At 44.0% G+C, this 18,749-nt stretch overlaps 1 long non-coding RNA gene across 1 annotated transcript in view; it reads right to left on the reverse strand.

The window, feature by feature from the left end:
- Positions 1-537: 537 nt before the first annotated feature.
- The window catches only part of LOC145356664 (uncharacterized), a 245,085-nt gene continuing 226,873 nt past the window's right edge, over positions 538-18,749 (reverse strand). The window contains exon 3 of the long non-coding RNA XR_013889182.1: positions 538-3,075. This is a non-coding gene — a long non-coding RNA (uncharacterized LOC145356664). The remainder of the gene's footprint in view (positions 3,076-18,749) is intronic.

Consider the following 18,749-nt stretch of genomic DNA (forward strand, 5'->3'; position numbering starts at 1 on the left):
TGTTAAGTTTTCTCCATTTCTAAACATTACACCCTGGGGTCTTTTTTGCTCAATACAAAACACATACATTCACTGTTACGATTGTATGAGATATAATTCTTCAAATTGAACACTTTTGGAAGGTAGTGAGTGCAGACAGCAGGTAGATGACATGCTTTGTGCCTGCTGTAATTAGCTCTCATGGCAGAAGGTTGGGTGCACAGCAACATGAAAAACCCTCTTTTTATTTCCATGTTCTTTGCAACAAAATCATCAGATTCCACGTGATTCCTTCCACATGGAATAAGATGGATCCCTCCTGACAGGCAGGGGGTTCAACCTACAAGCATGGTGTGTTGGGAACATTAGGTGTAGCACAATTAAGCAAGTCTCAATTCTGACTAAAGATAAGACACATAACATGCAAGAGGAAGCCAGCGAACAGAACTTGCTTAATATGTTTTCTCATTACGCAAAGTTTTGGATTTATTTTATGTTGTTAAAATAAATCATAAATAGGAAATAAAAATGAAAAACATACAGAATTGTTTTATTGGCACACAGTTTAAATAAAAGATCAAACAGATTGCTCCTGCAGTTGAGCAAAACACATACGTGCAGCTAAATGTTGCTATGGTGATTGTTAACTGCCTCTTTATCAAAAAGTTAGCTCTCTTCAGTGACTGAAATTTTTTTTTATATCGTATATTGCTTCTCGGCCTTTTGGCTAAGGTCAACTGTAATATCGACATGCTGTGCTTGATGGAAGTCATTAGGTTCTATTTTAGCTTCACTTGAAGCAATTTTTAAAAGTGGCGTCTCGGCCTTTTGGCTAAGATGCAAATGAGATCATGCCTTGGAGGAGGAGCTATGCCTACTCCAATCAGCTTCGATCATGTAGATCAATCAAGCTCAAGGCAGAAGGTGAGAGCCCTGTCTTGTCAGCTTTGATCGGGAATGTCTCAACTTGTTGAGACTCTGAATTAGGCTCAATTTGGATATATAAACAAAAACAAAATTTAGTTGATTATGTCCGGGCATCACTAAAATGGAACGACGTACGAACTGAAAAACTATTAAATCTTTATCTATTCTTATCGATACAAATTCACCCGAAGCCTATTTTAAATACAATCTATTGGTAGCATGTCATTGTATGATGCCAGATCATTGTTGGAAGAAGATTCCTTCCTCTGATGTTGTCACAACCTGAGATATTGTCCAATATTAATGTTCCTTTATAGAATAGCTTTGGTGTAATGCACAGAACAAATAATTGACAGGTCTATCCTCAATCTAGATTTCTATTTAAATGAACTCACCTACTTGAATGAGTCTTTGACAAAACAACTTCATTGCACCTCACCAAGTCATTCTGTACAAAAACGCTTCAAGACAACATGCTTCAAAAATAGTGCAAACACAGACATTAGTACAAAGAAAGTAGCCTTCGAACGCAACGAAAAGCTCTTTATTATAGATCGTTTCAAAAATTGTCTAAACTGGGGAACCCAAAAATTTCAAGTAGATGGTAATTTAATACAGTGGTTAGAGTAAGCTAATAGTGAATTATATGTATGACAGGCAAAGTTACAAGAAACAATGTTGAGCATAATTCAGATATACATGAACACTTATTTCATATTAAGTTTATTTATTTGTTAGTCACAATTGGGCTGACATTAACACTGCAATGAAGTTACTGTGAAATTCCCCTAGTCGCCACATTCCAGCGTCTCTTCAGGTCAATGCATTTAACCAGCACGTCTTTCAGACAGTGTGAGGAAACTGGAGCACCCGGAGGAAACCCATGTTGACATGAGGAGAACGTGCAAACTCCACACGGTCACCCAAGCCAAGAATCAAACCCAAGGTCCCTGGCATTGTGAGGCAGCAGTGCTAACCACTGCGCCACCCTGCCAAAAGCTAGTTAGTTCTATTTCATAGGACATCATTTTTTTTAAAAAATCAGTGAACCCGTTGGCAGCACTGTGGCACAGTGTATAACGCTGCTACCTCAGAGCCAGGGACCTGGGCTCGATTCCGAGCTTGGGTCACTGTCTGTGCAGAGTCTGCACATTCTGTGTCTGCTCTGTGGGGTTTCCTCCCACAGTCCAAAGATGTGCAGGTTAGGTGGATTGGCAATACCAAATTGCCCCTTAGTGTCAGGGGGACTAGCTGGAGTAAATACATGGGTTTGTGGGGATAGGGCCTGGGTGGGATTGTGAAATGATGCAGACTCGATGGACTGAATGGTCTCCTTCTGCAGTCTTTCACTGAGATTAATCTGCATCTGTAGTCCATCTGACAGTTTTTCCTCATATTCTCAGCAACCTTGTTTTTTGCAGCTAATTTTCAGAACTCTATTGGAAATGGTGTCCAATGCCAAATTATGCTCAACATTTTGTGAAACTGCGCAGGTGGAGGTTAAAATGAAGAGGTGTTGAAATGGTATGATTCTATGATTCCTTCTATCTGTGAACCCATATTCACTAGATTAAAATGACAAAGAAACAATCTCAAAAGGTGTAAATGGGGGATTCCACAACCAGAAAGAATTTACAATCCAATGCCCTCATCATGCTGGTAAATATTGCCCATTTATTTCAACACAAAATATTTCAGACACAACTAAATGACACATACAGAATTTTTAAGCATTGGAAGAATTACATGAAACAATTGTAAAACTTTGAACTGTGGAAATCCATTAAGAAGGTCCCTCACTGAGATTTATCCCCATCTCACATCTTTAGTCCATCTGGCAGTTTCTCTCATAGTCTCAGCAACCTTGTTTTCTTGCAGCTAATTTTCAGAACTCTATTGGAAATGGTGTCCAATGCCAAATTATGCTCAAAGTTTTGTGAAACTGCGCAGATGGAGGTCAAAATGAAGAGGTGTTGAAATGGTGCGCTGGTTTTTGACGTTGTCATGGTGTCCTGTTTGGATTTGTCGGAGTGCAGATAGAGTTTCAGCCTTCAATGCTAAGCGGATGTAGTTGACAGTGTCACATCTGACAGCTTAAAGCTCCAACATTGAGGTGAGGGAGGAGCAGTCTTTTGATCATCAGGTAGTGGGTGGTAGTACGTGGAATGACTATGCAAAAGATAAAATAAAATTGCGTGTCAGTCACATTTCTGGAATGAACAGATATAGAAAACATTTTAAAAAAACATTGCTTTTGCTTGGCCTACCTGGGCGAGACCCCTAAACTTGAAAACAAATGGAATATTATTCATAAAATTAGTTCAGACCTCATGCAAGTCTGCAAAACTGCTGCTTTCCAATTTTCTCCCTTGTGGTGCTGAAGTTGACTCATGTTGGAAGGTTCTTGCACAAGTGCTGGCAGACCTCGGGCACCTCACCCGAGGGGACTGTCTTCACATATGAGGGAGAATCAGTATGACCTTGAGGACCATCACAGCTGAGTTTCATTCTGAACTCACCCAGCAGCCGTGCACAAACATACACATCTCTCAGCACAGACTATTGCTAAATCGTGATCATGAACAGCAGCCCTCAGTGATGCATCCCCTCTCTAACCAAGAGAAACTGACCTTTCGTGGTGACCTTTCTGTCAAACTAGTAGAGACGAGAGCTCAACATTTCTGGATCTAGGTAGCTTAGTACCACATTTAATGGTTGTATTGACAACTAAGCCAAGTGCGGACTTTTCTGCAAGATTTAATTGTTATGGAACCTATTTGGCAAATATGACTGTAGAGTCTGCCATCTGTCTTTTATTGATTTTGAATGGAACTGACATAATAAATGTATTGTCAGTCAAAAGAAAGATGTTTATCTAAGTTTTGCGTCCCATAACCCTTCCAAAATTATGTATATAGATGTTAACAGTGATAAATGAAATTGCACAAGCATCTCCTGTACTTAATGGGCAAAACTTATATTCCAGTTCTAATTTACAGAGCACGCAACCAGAAATACTAATTTTCTTATAAAACAAGGTAATAGCTATTAGAAAAATATGGTGATAGAGTAAACAGCTCCCCTGGTTTCTCCCCTCCTCTGCTCAGAGTGTTGACTCTTACTTGTATGTGGTTCCAGAGTGGCCAGTGGCCATTAAGTTTGTGCTGCTCAGCTCAGTAACATGTCAAGTTATGTTGCAACCTAACAAAGGCTTAGTACAACTTGTGCCTCCGTGTCAAGGGGTAGGGTGGGGTGGGGCCGGAGAGGAAAAAGGAGTACAATCTATGAATCAGTACCACGTTTTCAGCTTAGCCCCGTGTACCCATGTGTAGCTGCATCATGCATTAGAATCATTCTGATTTTCCAAATCACATGTTCACTGTCTTAGCTCCAGCATGCAGCAATAGGTTAACAATAAGAATTTACAGCAGTACACGGGGGGGCACAGCAGTTAGCATTGCTGGCCTCACAGCACCAGGGACTCAGATTCAATTCCAGCCTCGGGTCACCGTCTAGGTGGAATTTGCATGTTCTCCCCGTGTCTGTGTGGGTTTCCTCCGGGTACTAATAAATAAATAAACTTGTACGGCACTATTTTACCATTTTTGATTCTAAGCGCTGGGCAGAGTTGAAACTGGCAGTGTTTCAGATCCGATATTTAGACCTGTTCTGAGGCGCCCCTATACTCAGACGCATTCTGCCTGCAAAAATGTCAACGATTCCGAATTATGCTGCACAGGCCTGTGGGTGGGGCTTAATGCGGCCGAAACCCTGCAACTCTGATCGGTGTCTCCAAGAGCACACGCGCAGAAAAAAAAATGATAGAATGCTGCTCCCCGCCACATTGCTCCTGAGCCAGATAATGCTTGCCCCTGGCCTCCACAGACATTGACCCATCCTACAACATTACTGATTCCGTTATCCCCCCCAACACCGCTGCCACCCAGACTGATCGTGGGCCCCTCCACCACCAACCCCTCCCCCCTCCAACAACCGCCGCCACCCCCCCCACCCCGCCTCCACCACCACCAACCACCCCCCCTCCACGATCTCAGGCACAGCGGCAGCAGATTCCCCCTCCCCCGCCATTGATCACAGGCAGAGTTGGCAGCAGAACCCCCCCATTCACCCCCTCCCCACCGATCTCAAGCAGAGAGCCATTGGACACTCGACACTTCCCTCCTCACTAACCTTCACAGACAGAGCGCTGGGATTGGACTTTTGAGGAACATGTGTGTTTTGGGCCAATTGTGGCTGGGCGAACATGGTGATAAAGGGGGAAATGCCGGTAAAGTTGGGCGTGCAGCCATTAAGTCCATTTAAATGCATGCAAACACGGTCCAAACTGCAGCAATTTTTGGGCCTTGATAAAGGGAGAACCAGTGCTGAGGTGGGCGCAGATCACACTACTCACCTCACGCCCGACTTTACCAAGTTTTCAAGCCTAAAAATGGGCGCAACTTGATGGTAAAAATCGGGCTCAAAGTCTAATTTTTAAGCATCACTGCCACTCAAAATTAAACTTAAAGGATTGTGACTCTTACTGTTTGAACCTCTGTTGCAAGACTGTGAATGCAATATTTAAGATGTTTGTAAAACATTGCTGTGGTAGGAGATTCAAGATCCATTTCTTTGAGAGAACCAAATCTCCATTCGAACAGCTTTGATGTTCCAGCCATTTTTCATCCCTTTGATCCCCAGTGTTACTTCTGCCAACACTGGAAGAATGCTGTTATCTCTAATATTACACAATCTTATGGGTCTTGTAGTCAATATTGGTTTCTTCAATGAAGAATTATCAGACTAAACAAAAGAAACATTTAAACAGGAGAATTATGTACGAGAATTAACAGGAGAATTAAAATAATTAATTTGGAGAATCTATGAATTACATGTTTACCACACCTCTGTGACAGAACAATAAAACAATGAGTTTCAAGATAACCAAACCTACTTATTTTAACAATTACATTCAATTTGTTTCTGTGCACACACTTTGAAATATCATTAAAAAATGTTGTTCCAATCACATACACCCTGCCCATTTTACTTCTAGATCTCATAAATTTTGGTTCTGCTATTTTGGCAGCATTTTCTATGGGTAAATATGTCAACCGCTTAATTTTGCTGGTCACTTGGATTGGAGGCACTGGCAGTTCTGTGGAGCGAGTTTCTCGAGTCCAACTCCATCATTCTCCTCTATGTAAAATAAACATTTGTTAATTAACTGGCTGGACAACCTCGCAGGCAATTTAAAAGTATAAGTTTAATATTCCTGCACTGTTGCGGACTCCACTCTGAACACAGTTTAAATCAAATCGCCTTGATACGTCCATGTTAAAATGTAGAAAGCATCAGCAATTAGGAATATTGCTACTTTTTTCACAGAATCTTACAGTGCAGAAGCAGGCCATTCGGCCCGTCAAGTCTGCACCAACTCTAATACAGCATCTTACCCAGACACTATCCCCATAACCCTACGTTTTAATGCCACCAATCCCCCAAATCTTGGGGCACTAAGGGCCAATCTACCTAAGCCGCACATCTTTCAGACTGCGGCAGGAAACCGGAGCAAACCGGGTGCAAACTCTATACAGTCAGTATAAAATAAGTAAGAAAGTCAAAGATTATACATTTCTACCTGGCATAAAAAAAGAACAAAGAACAAAGAACAACCCAGCACGGGAAACAGGCCCTTCGGCCCAACGAGCCCGCGCCGCCGCATCGCCCTACACCTATCCTACCCTGCATGTCTACGAATGGGACCCTACTCAGTCAGATTCAGGGAAGAAATAGTGTCAATTTGGTGGAAACCAATTAGCCTAAGAGCACATCTTTGGGGTGTGGGAGGAAACCGGAGCGCCCGGAGGAAACCCACGCAACCACAGGGAGAATGCGCAAACTCCCACAGACACAGGCCCAAATCCATGTATCTGCACAGCTAGCAGTGCTAGTCACTGAGCTGTTGTGGAGCCCGTCTATCGGTCCAGGATCAAGCACACACACCGACATGAAGTACTAGGCCACTCCTGGACTTCCAAGAGCAGCCCACGCACAACCCGCCGTGTGCATGCCCCTCGCTTGACACGAGGTGGACCTCCACCTGTGGAATAAAGACAAAACATATTAGTTATACAGCCTGCCCTTCCGGTGTCTCCCGAGGTTTACCCTATTTAATAGCCCCTACCATATCCCTCCATTCCCGTTTCACTCATATGCCTATCTAACTGCATCTTAAACGAGTCCATCGTGCCTGCCTCCACCACCCTACTCGGTAGCGCATTCCAGACCCCCACAACTCTCTGTGTAAAGAACCTTCCTCTTACCTCCAAATTATACCTCCCCCCCCTCACCCTTAATTGATGACCTCTTGTGTTCGTACCCAGTCTAGGGAGCAGTCTCTCACTATTAACTCTATCTATTCCCTTCAGTATCTTATATACCTCTATCATGGCCCCTCTCAATCTCCTTCTTTCCAAGGAGAATAGCCCCAGTCTCTTCAGTCTCTCCTCGTAACCCAGTCCCCCCATGCCAGGCAACATCCTGGTAAACCTCCTCTGCACCCTTTCCAGAGACTCCACGTCCTTCCGGTAATAAGGTGACCAGAACTGGACGCAGTACTCCAAATGCGGTCTAACCAACGTTCTGTATAACTGAAGCATTAGACGGCAGCTTTTATACTCTAAGCCCCTTCCTATAAAGGCTAACATCCCATAAGCCTTCCTAACAACGTTCTCCACTTGTGACACAACCTTCATGGATTTGTGGACCTGCACTCCCAGGTCTCTCTGTACATCTATACTCCTAATCGGCCTACCTTTTATCACATAACTCCTCTCTGCATTATTCCTTCCAAAATGCATCACCTCGCATTTGTCAGGATTAAATGCCATCTGCCACCTATCTGCCCACTGCACCAACCTATCTATATCCTGTTGTATCACCTGACAATCCAGTTCTGTACCCACCAACCCTGCCATCTTGGTGTCATCAGCAAACTTGCTGATCACACCACCTACTCCCTCTTCTAAGTCATTTATGTAGACTACAAAGAGGAGAGGTCCCAGTACCGAGCCCTGCGGCACACCACTGGTCACTGGCCTCCAGCCCGACAAGGTACCCTCCACAACTACCCTCTGTCTCCTATTTCCCAACCAGTTTTCAATCCACCTAACTGCCTGGCCTCGTATCCCATGCGCCTTAACCTTTTCTACCAGCCTACCGTGAGGGACTTTGTCAAACGCCTTACTGAAATCCATGTAGATGACATCAACGGCTCTCCCATCGTCAACCGTTCTTGTCACCTCCTCAAAGAATTCCACCAGATTCGTAAGGCAAGACCTCCCTCTAACAAAGCCATGTTGCGTATCCCTAATCAGATCGCAACGCTCCAAATGCTCATACATCCTACCCCTAAGTATTTTTTCCATTAACTTCCCTACCACCGACGTCAAACTCACTGGCCTATAATTCCCAGGGTTATCCCTACTACCTTTTTTGAACAACGGGACCACATTTGCTACCCTCCAGTCTTCTGGGACCTCACCTGTGTCCAAAGAAGAGACAAAGATGTGCGCCAGAGGCCCAGCAATTTCATCTTTCGCCTCCCTAAGCAGCCTGGGATAAATACCATCAGGCCCCGGAGCTTTATCCGTCCTTACGCTACCTAAAAGCCCTAGCACTTCCTCTCTCGTAATAACTATATCCTGCAACTGAACCTCCGCTCCCTCCAAGAGACCGCACGATTCCGAACCCCTCTCCTTCGTGAATACCGACGCAAAGTATTCATTCAGGAGCTCCCCCATTCCCTCCGACTCAATACACAACTCTCCACTCTTGTCCCTAAGAGGACCAATTTTCCCTCTAACTACTCTCTTGCCTCTAATATAGGAATAAAATGCCTTAGGATTATCCTTAATCCTACCGGCCAAAGCCATCTCATGCCCTCTCTTCGCCCTTCTAATTCCCCTTTTTAGCTCCCTCCTACTCTCTTTATATTCCTCCAGCGCACACTCCGTACCCATTTGTTTTGACCTATCATACGCCTCCCTCTTCTTCCTAACCAAGTCTTCAATATCCCCCGTAATCCACGGCTCTCTAATCCTACCTTTCCCATCCTTTCGCTTAACCGGAACAAACCTCCCCTGCAACCATTTCATTTTGTCCCTAAAAGCCTCCCACTTGCCAACCGTGGACTTGCCAGCTAACAGTCCCTCCCAGTCAGTTTGCTGCAGCTCCCTCCTAATCCTGCCATAGCTCGCCTTTCCCCAGTTCAGCACACTCCCGCTTGGACGGCACTCGTCCCTTTCCATTTTTATCCTAAAGTAGACGGACTTGTGGTCACTGTTCGCCACATGTTCGCCTACCTCTACCTCACCCACCTGCCCTGGCTCGTTTCCCAACACTAAATCCAGTATAGCCCCTCCCCTAGTCGGGCAAGTTACATACTGTTCTAGCGACCCTTCCATAACACATTTCACAAACTCCTCTCCCTCTGTACCCCCAGCTCTAGGCCCCCTCCAATTCACTCCGGGAAAATTAAAATCACCCACTACAACCACTCTATTCTTTCTGCACCTGTCCAAAATGCCCCTGCAAATTCCCTCCTCCACTGACTTTGGGCTGTTGGGTGGCCTATAGTACACCCCTAGCAGTGTGATCTCTCCCTTTTTATTCCTCAACTCCACCCACAGCGACTCAATCCCTATCTCTTCCATATCGCCCTCCCTCTGCACTATTGTGATGTTTTCCTTGACTAACAGTGCCACCCCTCCACCTCTCTTCAACCCTCCTCTGTCACACCTAAAACACCTGTACCCAGGAACATTCAGCTGCCAGTCCTGCCCTTCCCGTAACCACGTCTCCGTTACAGCCACCACATCCAACTGCCTCACAAACATCAAGGCCCTAAGCTCATCCGTTTTCCCTGCCACACTCCTAGCATTGAAACAGACACAGTTCAACCCACAAATGTCCCTCGGAACCACCTTCTCCCTTATAATTTTCCTTTCACCCGTCTCTCTCCCAGCCACCTCCCCACCCCCCCTCCCTATTAGTTTAAATCATTCCTGAACACCCCAGCTAACCTCCCTGCTAAGACACTAAATGTAACCATTGCTTCGTAGGCTGAATCATATATGATTGTTCATCTATTAACTGAAGATGAAGAGATCACAAAGCATTATGAGTTATTTTCCACCAAACACTAGATCGCATTCTCTCTTTAACCCCTGTTTCTGATGACAGTTCCCTAGCTGTTGGACATGGAGAAATATATTTGGGTTCAAAAGAGAGTGGTTGGAGACACTGAATGCAGGGAGACTATCTGGATTAATGTACTAACTTCCTCTTTAATACTCTGACAATGTGGCTAAACCATAATTTACAAGCAGGTTTGAATTATAAGGAGAGGCTGAATAGGCTGGGATTTCTTCCCCCTGAAGTGTAGGAGAATGAGGGGTGACCTCATTGAGGTTTACAAAATCATGAGGGGCATAGATAAGGTGAATAGACGAGGTATTTTCCCCAATGTAGGAGAGTCCAAAACTAAAGGGCTTAAGTTTAACGTGAGAGGAGAAAGACTTAAAAGGGACCCAAGGAGCAACTTTTCCACAGAGTGATGCATATATGGAATGAGCTGCCAGAGGCGGCTACAATTACAACATTTAGAAGACATTTGGACGGGTACGTGGATGGGAAAGATTTAGAGGGACATGGGCCAAACGCAGGCAAATGGGACTAGTTCAGTTTAGGAAACCTGTTCTACATGGATGAGTTGGGCTGAAGGGTATGTTTCTGTGCTGCATATCTCTATGACTCAAACTTCTGTGTGGAGTTTGCACATCCTCCTCGTGTCTGTGTGGGTTTCCTCCGGGTGCTCCAGTTTCCTCCCGCAGTCCAAAGATATGCGGATTAGGTTGATTGGCCATGCTAAAAAATTGCCCTTAGTGTCCTGAGATGTATAGGTTAGAGGGATTAGTGGGTAAAATATGTAGGGCCCTGTTTGGGATTGTGGTCGGTGCAGACTCGATGGGTCAAATGGCCTATTTCTGTACTATAGGGTTTCTATGATTTCTATGATGATGACTCTGAACTTAACCATTCGACCATTTCCAAAATAATCCACCATCAAAATCCAAGCGAAGCCTCCTCTAGTTGGCACGAAATTATAAGCATTATTTTTATTTTGCGCTGTGGACTGATGCCTACTAACAACCAAATTGAAACTTCCAGATCTAATCTCACTTAGCACACTTACCACTTGGGAGAGGAAATTTATAAACCATTAGATAGGAAGGGACACAAATTTCAGAGTTCCCATCCACTGCAGCACCCAGAGCGCCGCCCCCCCCCACCCCCCCTCCCCGATACAGCTCCAGCTCAACACTCAGGCTGAGTTTGATCCAACTCCTGCCATCCTGGATCTTACCCAGTTGGCAATTTTCGCGTACAGCAACGAAGTAACCCTTGAATTATAGTTTGCAAACCAGATTTTTGGCTTTCGAAAGGTAAACCAAAACTATATCAGTTTATATAAACTGCGTTTGCAAGCCAAAAAAAGTCCTGATGGCATAGAGGCTTCAAGAGGGACAAATCAATCAGACATTTCTGGCTCATAATTTTCACCATTAAGCAATCCATGAATTAATATGTAGTGAACAAACCTTCAGGCAAACAAACATATCAGTTTGAGGTTATGAAACGCAGAAAATACGTTTATTGAGAATATCGTTTATCACATATTCCTCTAGTTAGGCTTTAATGCTTTTCATATGCTTCATCCAGCACTGAAATAAACATTAGAAAAATGTATTTTATTAAGCAGTGTGTAGAGGATGGCTGGCATGAGGTCACATAGTTCCACTGTGCGGCCTTTAACCTATGCAGGATATGAGCCCAGGTCCAGCATGCTGAGAGTTTGCTGGCTATTTGGCATGAATATCCTGCCTGCCGCACACAATAACACATCTAGAAAAGGAGTTCTACAGGTTCTGAGTTTATGATACCACCCACTCTGCCACCACAATGCTCTGACATTTGAACTGATCCTCCAGGATTTTAGTGGCGGGGTAAAAGCCCAAAGTCACCGCTGCAGGAATTGCAACTTGCTGAAAATGGGTGTTGTTCTTTGAAAAGAAACATACAAATCTAACTTTCGACAAGCACATGTGACAGAATACTTTGGCAAGGAGCATATCAATCCAACACTGAGAGCTGTCAGATCCAACTCTCGTAACCAAATCATTACAGCAGCTTCCAAAACAAAAAAAACAGGCACTTTTTCTTCTGCTTGCAAAACTTGCACTTATTACTGTACATGTGTTCTTACATAAAAACGGAGGGTGGATCCAAAAACGTTTCTATTAAATGGCAGCCATTTAATTTGTCCTAACAGGAAAATGGAAGTGCCTTGAGAAACTAACGAGTGCAAACCGTAACCGGCCAAAAACTGAGAATGTCAGAGCATTTCCCCGCTGCGGAGACCTTGCAGGCTGGCTCTCAAGAAAGCTGACAGTATGATAACCTCAAACTCGGTGCTGGAACAACAACCACGCAGTTTATTTTTCAATAGCTACACGTGCAAGTAAGGAGTCGATCGCCCTGACGGCTTTGAAATGCTCAAGCTATGGCACACCTGCAAAATGAGTTGGAAACTACTAAGCTGTAAAAACAAACTGCACACCGAAAACTCTCTGGATCTAATCTGCAACTTATCAAGAAAGACCACACCAAAAGCTGAGGGGACATTAGCTTAGGAGGGGAGAGGGGGTGGAGGGTTGGGGGGTGGGGGGGGTCGGGTGCAGACAGAAACAGATGGAGTTTACTGTTCCCACAGGGAAAGACGGTCCAGGAGAACTTCCCAACAATCAAATGGAAGCCATATGATGCAAAAGCACACACTGCCGTCGCAGTAATAGGAATTCTCTGACGAGGCTTTGGAAAACTGCCGGAGGATGGAAAGTTTTTGAGTTTTGAGAAACTTAAATGGGATGCAATGGATTAAACTATATTCAGTGAGGACATTGGACTGAATAATAAGCAACGCACTTGATATGCCAGACGCAGGCTCATATCCTGCGCAGGTCATGGGTCATCTAGGTGACCCTATATCCACTGCTTGGTTTCTGGGGAAGACGGCAATGAGCAAAGTTTACAAAACATTGATTCATTCATTACAAACTAAAAAGAAATGCCAGGAAGTTGAATGGCTGGCTGACATTCATGTTGCTAAGTAACAGATTTTGATGAAGAACTTCACCTATTGTAAACTAGAAAATTAATCCAGAGTCTTTTTTTCATTCATTCTGAGGATGTGGATGTCGTTGGCTGGGCAAGCATTTATTGCCCATCCTTAATTGGCCTTGAACTGAGTGGCTTGCTAGGTTGTTTTAGAGGACAGTAGCACAGTGGTTAGCACTGCTGCCTCTCAGTGCCAGGGACCCAGGTTTAATTCCTGGTTGGGTCACTGTCCGTAAGGAATCTGCACATTCTCCCCATGTCTGCATGGGTTCCCTCTGTATCCAAAAGACAAGCTCGTTGATGCGTGCTAAATTCTCCATCAGTATACCCGAACAGGTGTCGGATTTTGGCGCTACGGGATTTTCACAGTAACTTCATTGCAATGGGAATGTAAGCCTATTTGTGACACTAATAAATAAACTTAAAAGCTTTTGCTGTGGATCTGGAGTCACATGTAGGCCAGACCAGTTAAGGATGGCAGATTTCCATCCCTGAAGGAAATTAGTGAAGCAGATGGGTTTTTAATGGCAATCAACAATATTTTCATGGTCATTGTTAAACTTCCAATTTCAGATTTTTATTGCATTCAAATGTCATCGTCTGCCATGGCACGATTTGAATCCGGGTCCTCAGAGCATTACCCTGGGTCCCTGGAGTACTAGCTCAGTGGAGTTACCACTGCACTATCATCTCCCCCAGCACTGAGTAACATGTAATTACGTTTATAAAGAGGTTCCCTATTTTGAGCAACAGGTGAGTTTAATTCAAGACTCTCAGATCAACATGCCATTTCATACAACCTCAGGTACTTGCCAAAAATAGTGTTTTGAAACACTGTGTTCTTTTTTTAAAAAATATTTGCCAACGGCATTTCAAGGTTTGCTTTTTCATTTGGAAGAGCTTGGTAAATGGACCAGGGGATGACTGATACTTGGCCACAACTCATAACCTTGATACATGTTCAGTTACAAAACCGTTTGACCAATCAAAATTTTCATAAATTCATAACATATAAGGGCAGAATTAGGCCATTCAGCCCATTGAGTCTGCTCTGCCATTTGATCATGGCTGATGTGTCCCTCATCCCCATTTTCCTGCTTTCTCCCCATAACCTTTCAACCCATTACCAATTAAAAATCTGTCCAACTCCTCCTTAAATTTACTCACTGTCCCAGCATCCACCACACTTTGGGGTAGCAAATTCCACAGATTCACAAACCCTTTGGGAGAAGTAGTTTTTCCTCAATTGTTTTAAATTTACTACCTCTTATCCTAAAACTATGACCTCTCATCCTAGAATGTTCCAGAAGAGGAAGTATCCGCTCCATATCTATTCATACCTTTTATCATCTTGCATATCTCAATTTGATCTCCCCTTATTCTTCTAATTCCAGAGATTATAGGCCTAAACGGTGCGTTCTCCTTCTGTTTACTCTCTCTGACAAAGGGGAAATAAATTAACAATGAGTTACGGAAGTTTGTTTATTGAAAGAGCCAGAACGTTCACCAGATTAATTTCTGCAATGGCAAGATTGACATATGAAGAGAGACTGGATCGACTGGGGTTGCTCACTGGAATTTAGAACAACGAGAGGGGATCTCATAGAAACGTCTAAAATCTTGATGGGACCGGACAGGCTAGATGTGGGAAGAATGTTTCCTATGCTGGGGAGGTGCAGAACTGGGGAGGGAGGGTCACAGTCTAAGGATAAGGAGTAAGCCATTCAGGGCTGAGATTTGGAAGAACATCTTCACTCAGAGTTGTGAATTCTCAACCACAGAAAGCTGTTGGGGCCAGTTTGTTAGGTATGTTCAAAAGGTAGCTGGACGTGGCCCTTGTGGCTAAAGGGATCAAGGGATTTGGACAGGAAGCGGGAGTGAGATAGTGAAAGTGCATGATCAACCATGATCACATCGAATGGTGCTGCAGGCTCGAAGAGCTGAATGGTCTATTCCTGGACCTATTATTTATGTTTCTATGTGAGTCAATTATACCAAATTGCAATAGAAGGTGAAACTAAATACCACTTTCCAATTAAAAGTTTGCTTCTTAGTATTGTCATACTGAGCCCTACATGGTTCAAAATCTATTTTTCCAACTAATCTGCAAATATTTCTCCAATTCATACAAGGTTCCTTTAATGATTTCAAAATAAACCCCATAAGCACCCAAACCCACAGCATATGTTGGGAAGTCAGATCACAAACCCAGGCATGGGCATAACTCAATGGAATTTGTGGGCAAGCGACATTTAAATCTTGGCACATGAGAGCAAGGGAGTGAAACGGGCAAACCCCTGCCTCCAAGGCTTCCACATCTTTGGACCAAAAGGCGAAATAAGCTGAGGAAAAAAGGTAATTCCGGGACACGATGCTCCAACTCATCTGTGGAACGCCGTCCCTTTAAGTAGTTTTGTTTTTCTGTGCCTCTGCTACGCAGGTAGTTCTGAAGAAAACTGCCCAGGATGGTTGGCTGAATTTTCTGTGTAGTGTGGCCAAATTCTTCCCGAGATTCAAGATAATTTTCAGTTCCAAAAGTGCTGAAACCAGTACTTTCCACTCTGCCTTGCTGTTTAACAATGCATTACCTGCTGAGGTCAGTGCAACATGACCGAGGCCTTTCTGTAGGTTGAGACACAGACACAAAAGCAATATGGGGAGTAATTCACGCAAGTACAAACTGCTCCTTTTAATCTTCCTCTACCCCACCACCCTCCCCCAGCCCAACTTTTATTTGGCCCTTTTGTGCATCTGAAGAGAAGTCCCACCATGTCTCTGCTGTTCAAGGGCTGCGTTAATCCTGTGCTACATGACTAAACCTGCCTGAATGGCGAGCACCAAGGTGAAAGTCAAAGGTGCCACAGGATTAAAGGGCCTCCTCTCGTGAAAGGCCACCTACGAATCAAAATAAGTCACACACACAGAAGAAAAAGAGAAACTCTTGTGCGATTACATGAAAAGGACAAACTGATTGCCCAATTTTTGCTTCAGGGATTCGCAACATCCCGTACTTATAAAAGAAAAAACAATCTCTTCAGCATATTCCAAGTTATTTGTCTGCCTCCTGCATAAATGCATCTGTGTGCACATTACTAGCCCAGACTATGTGAACACTTACATGATTATCCACCACCAATGAAAGGCTGCTAAATAGAAGTTTCCTAGGGACTCCCTCATTCGCAGTAAACAAAAATCTTCGATTAAGCGGCATGGTGGCACAGTGGTTAGCATTGCTGCCTCAAAGTGCCACAGACCCAGGTTCAATTCCCAGCTTGGGCCACCGTCTGTGTGGAGTTTACACATTCTCCCTGTGCCCTCATGGGTTTCCTTCGGGTGCTACAGTTTCCTTCTACAGTCCGAAGATGTGCGGGTTAGGTGGATTGGCCAGGGTAAATTGCCCCTTAGTGTTAGGGATATGAGTGAGGGTAAAACGCATGGGTTTATGGGGACTGGGGCTGTCTGGGATTATGGTCAGGCTTGATGGGCCAAAAGGTCTACCGTAGGATTCTACGATTCTAAGTTTTCAATGACAATTTGGATCATGATCTTAGATTAATAAACGGTTATAATCAAAATATTCCAGGTGCCAATCTAGCAAGAGATTAGAAACCTTTTCATCATTTTTTTTCTGTTTCAACGTCATAGATATCTCAAAAGATTGATAGACTCTCTACAGTGCAGAGTGAAGCCATTTGGTCTATTGAGTCTGCACCAACTTTCTGACAGAGCATTTTAACCAGGCCCTCTCTCCCCTGCCTTATACCCATAACCCCACACATTTACCAATCGATCATCCATCTAACCTACACGTCTTGGGACACTAAGGGCCAATTTAGCATGGCCAATCCGCCTAGTGTGTCTGTGTCTGTGTGTATACTGGAGCACCTGGAGGAAACCCAGGCAGACACTGGGAGAAATGTGCAGACTCCGCACAGACAGTGACCCAAGTCAGGAATTGAACCCGGATCACTGGCGCTGTGAGGCAGCATTGCTAACCATTGTGCCACCATGCAACCAGGGAAAACAAGCCCAAAAACAATATTTTTGAAAATGTGTTCTCAAGGTGTGGGCACTGCTGGTCAGGCTGTATTTTTTTTTGCTGCATTGGCAGCATTTGTTTCGATAACTGAGTGGTTTGCTGGGCCACTTTAGAAGGGTGTAAGTTGATCCATAGGGTGTGGGCTAGAACAGTGTGAAAACTTGATTTGAGAGGTAATTTTATCCAAATTTGCAGTAAAAATTCAGTCAAAGCCCAGCTTCAATCTTGATTCCAAATTTGTACAGTGAGAGGGAGAAAAAGAGAGAGTGAGCAAAAGAGTGAAAGGGAGCAAAAGAGAAAGAGTGAGGGATTGTAAAAAAGAGAGCAAAAGAGTGTGTCTAGGTCAACCCAAAACCACATGGAGTGTAATCCAAAACATTTTAAAATGCTCACTAACGATTAAGTGTTCTAGGGCGACACGGAGGCACAATAGTTAGCATTGCTGCCTCACAGCGCCAGTTCAATTCTGGCCTTGGATCAACGGCTGTGTGGAGTCTGCATCTTCTCCCTGTGTCTTCAAGCATTGTCCCTGGATGCTCTGGTTTCCTCCCACAGTCTAAAGATGTGTGCGTTAGGTTGAGTGGCCATGCTGAGCTGCCTGTTAGTATCAGGGGATTAGCAGAGTAAATATGAGAGGTTATGGGGATGGGGCCTGAATGGGATTGTTGCTGTTGCTGGCTCGATGGGCCAAATGGCCTTTGTCTGCAGTATAGCGATTCTATGATTCAAATATGCATTCAGGCCAAGTAGTGTACTAGTTATCCTCAACAGCGATTGTTCTCAGTTCAGCTGCAGTGGAAATGCATTCTCAATTCACTTTAAGTATGAAACGTCCAGACATGTTGCTTTGCTCCTTCCTGTTTGAAATAATTCTGTGGCTTTTCAGATCTGGTCACTGATATACAATAAACTTTAAAACAGTAAAAAGAAAAAAAAAATCAGCTTTCGTACTCAGGCAAACTGAAATAAAAACGCTCCAGAATGAGTCACACCTACAGAAGATAAGCACCCTCAAAGTACAGGAACTGAATTGAAAAGTAAAAGAAGCTACCCAAACAGGGCAGCATGGTGGCACAGTGGTTAGCACTGTTGCCTCACAGCACCAGGGACCTGGGATCAATTCCCAGCTTGGCTCACTGTCTGTGTGGAATCTGCACGTTCCCCCCGTGTCTGCGTGGGTTTCCTCTGGGTACTGTGGTTTCCTCCCACAGTCCAAAAGATGTGCTGGTTAGAAGCATGAGCCATGCTAAAACCTCTAAGTGTAGCCAAACAGGTGCCTAGGGGAACTTCACAGTAACTTCATTGCAGTGTTAATGTAAGCCTACTCGTGACACTAATAAATAAATAAACTTTAAAAAAAACCTCAATAACACGATCTGATGATCTCCCGAACATAAATAATACTGAGCACTTCAGTATGATCTGAAGGTTGTTAAACAAGGATTGAATTTATGTGGTTTGAAGCAGAGGGGAGAGGAGGCAGGTTGGGGTGTGAAAAATTGGGGAAGGGGAGATTTGTTTGGCACCTTCTTCCAATGATGGGAAAGGTAAAGAATGACCGGCC

The sequence above is a fragment of the Carcharhinus amblyrhynchos genome, chromosome 21 (genome assembly GCF_965287045.1).
Source record: "Carcharhinus amblyrhynchos chromosome 21, sCarAmb.v2.hapA, whole genome shotgun sequence".
NCBI classification, from domain to species: domain Eukaryota; kingdom Metazoa; phylum Chordata; class Chondrichthyes; order Carcharhiniformes; family Carcharhinidae; genus Carcharhinus; species Carcharhinus amblyrhynchos.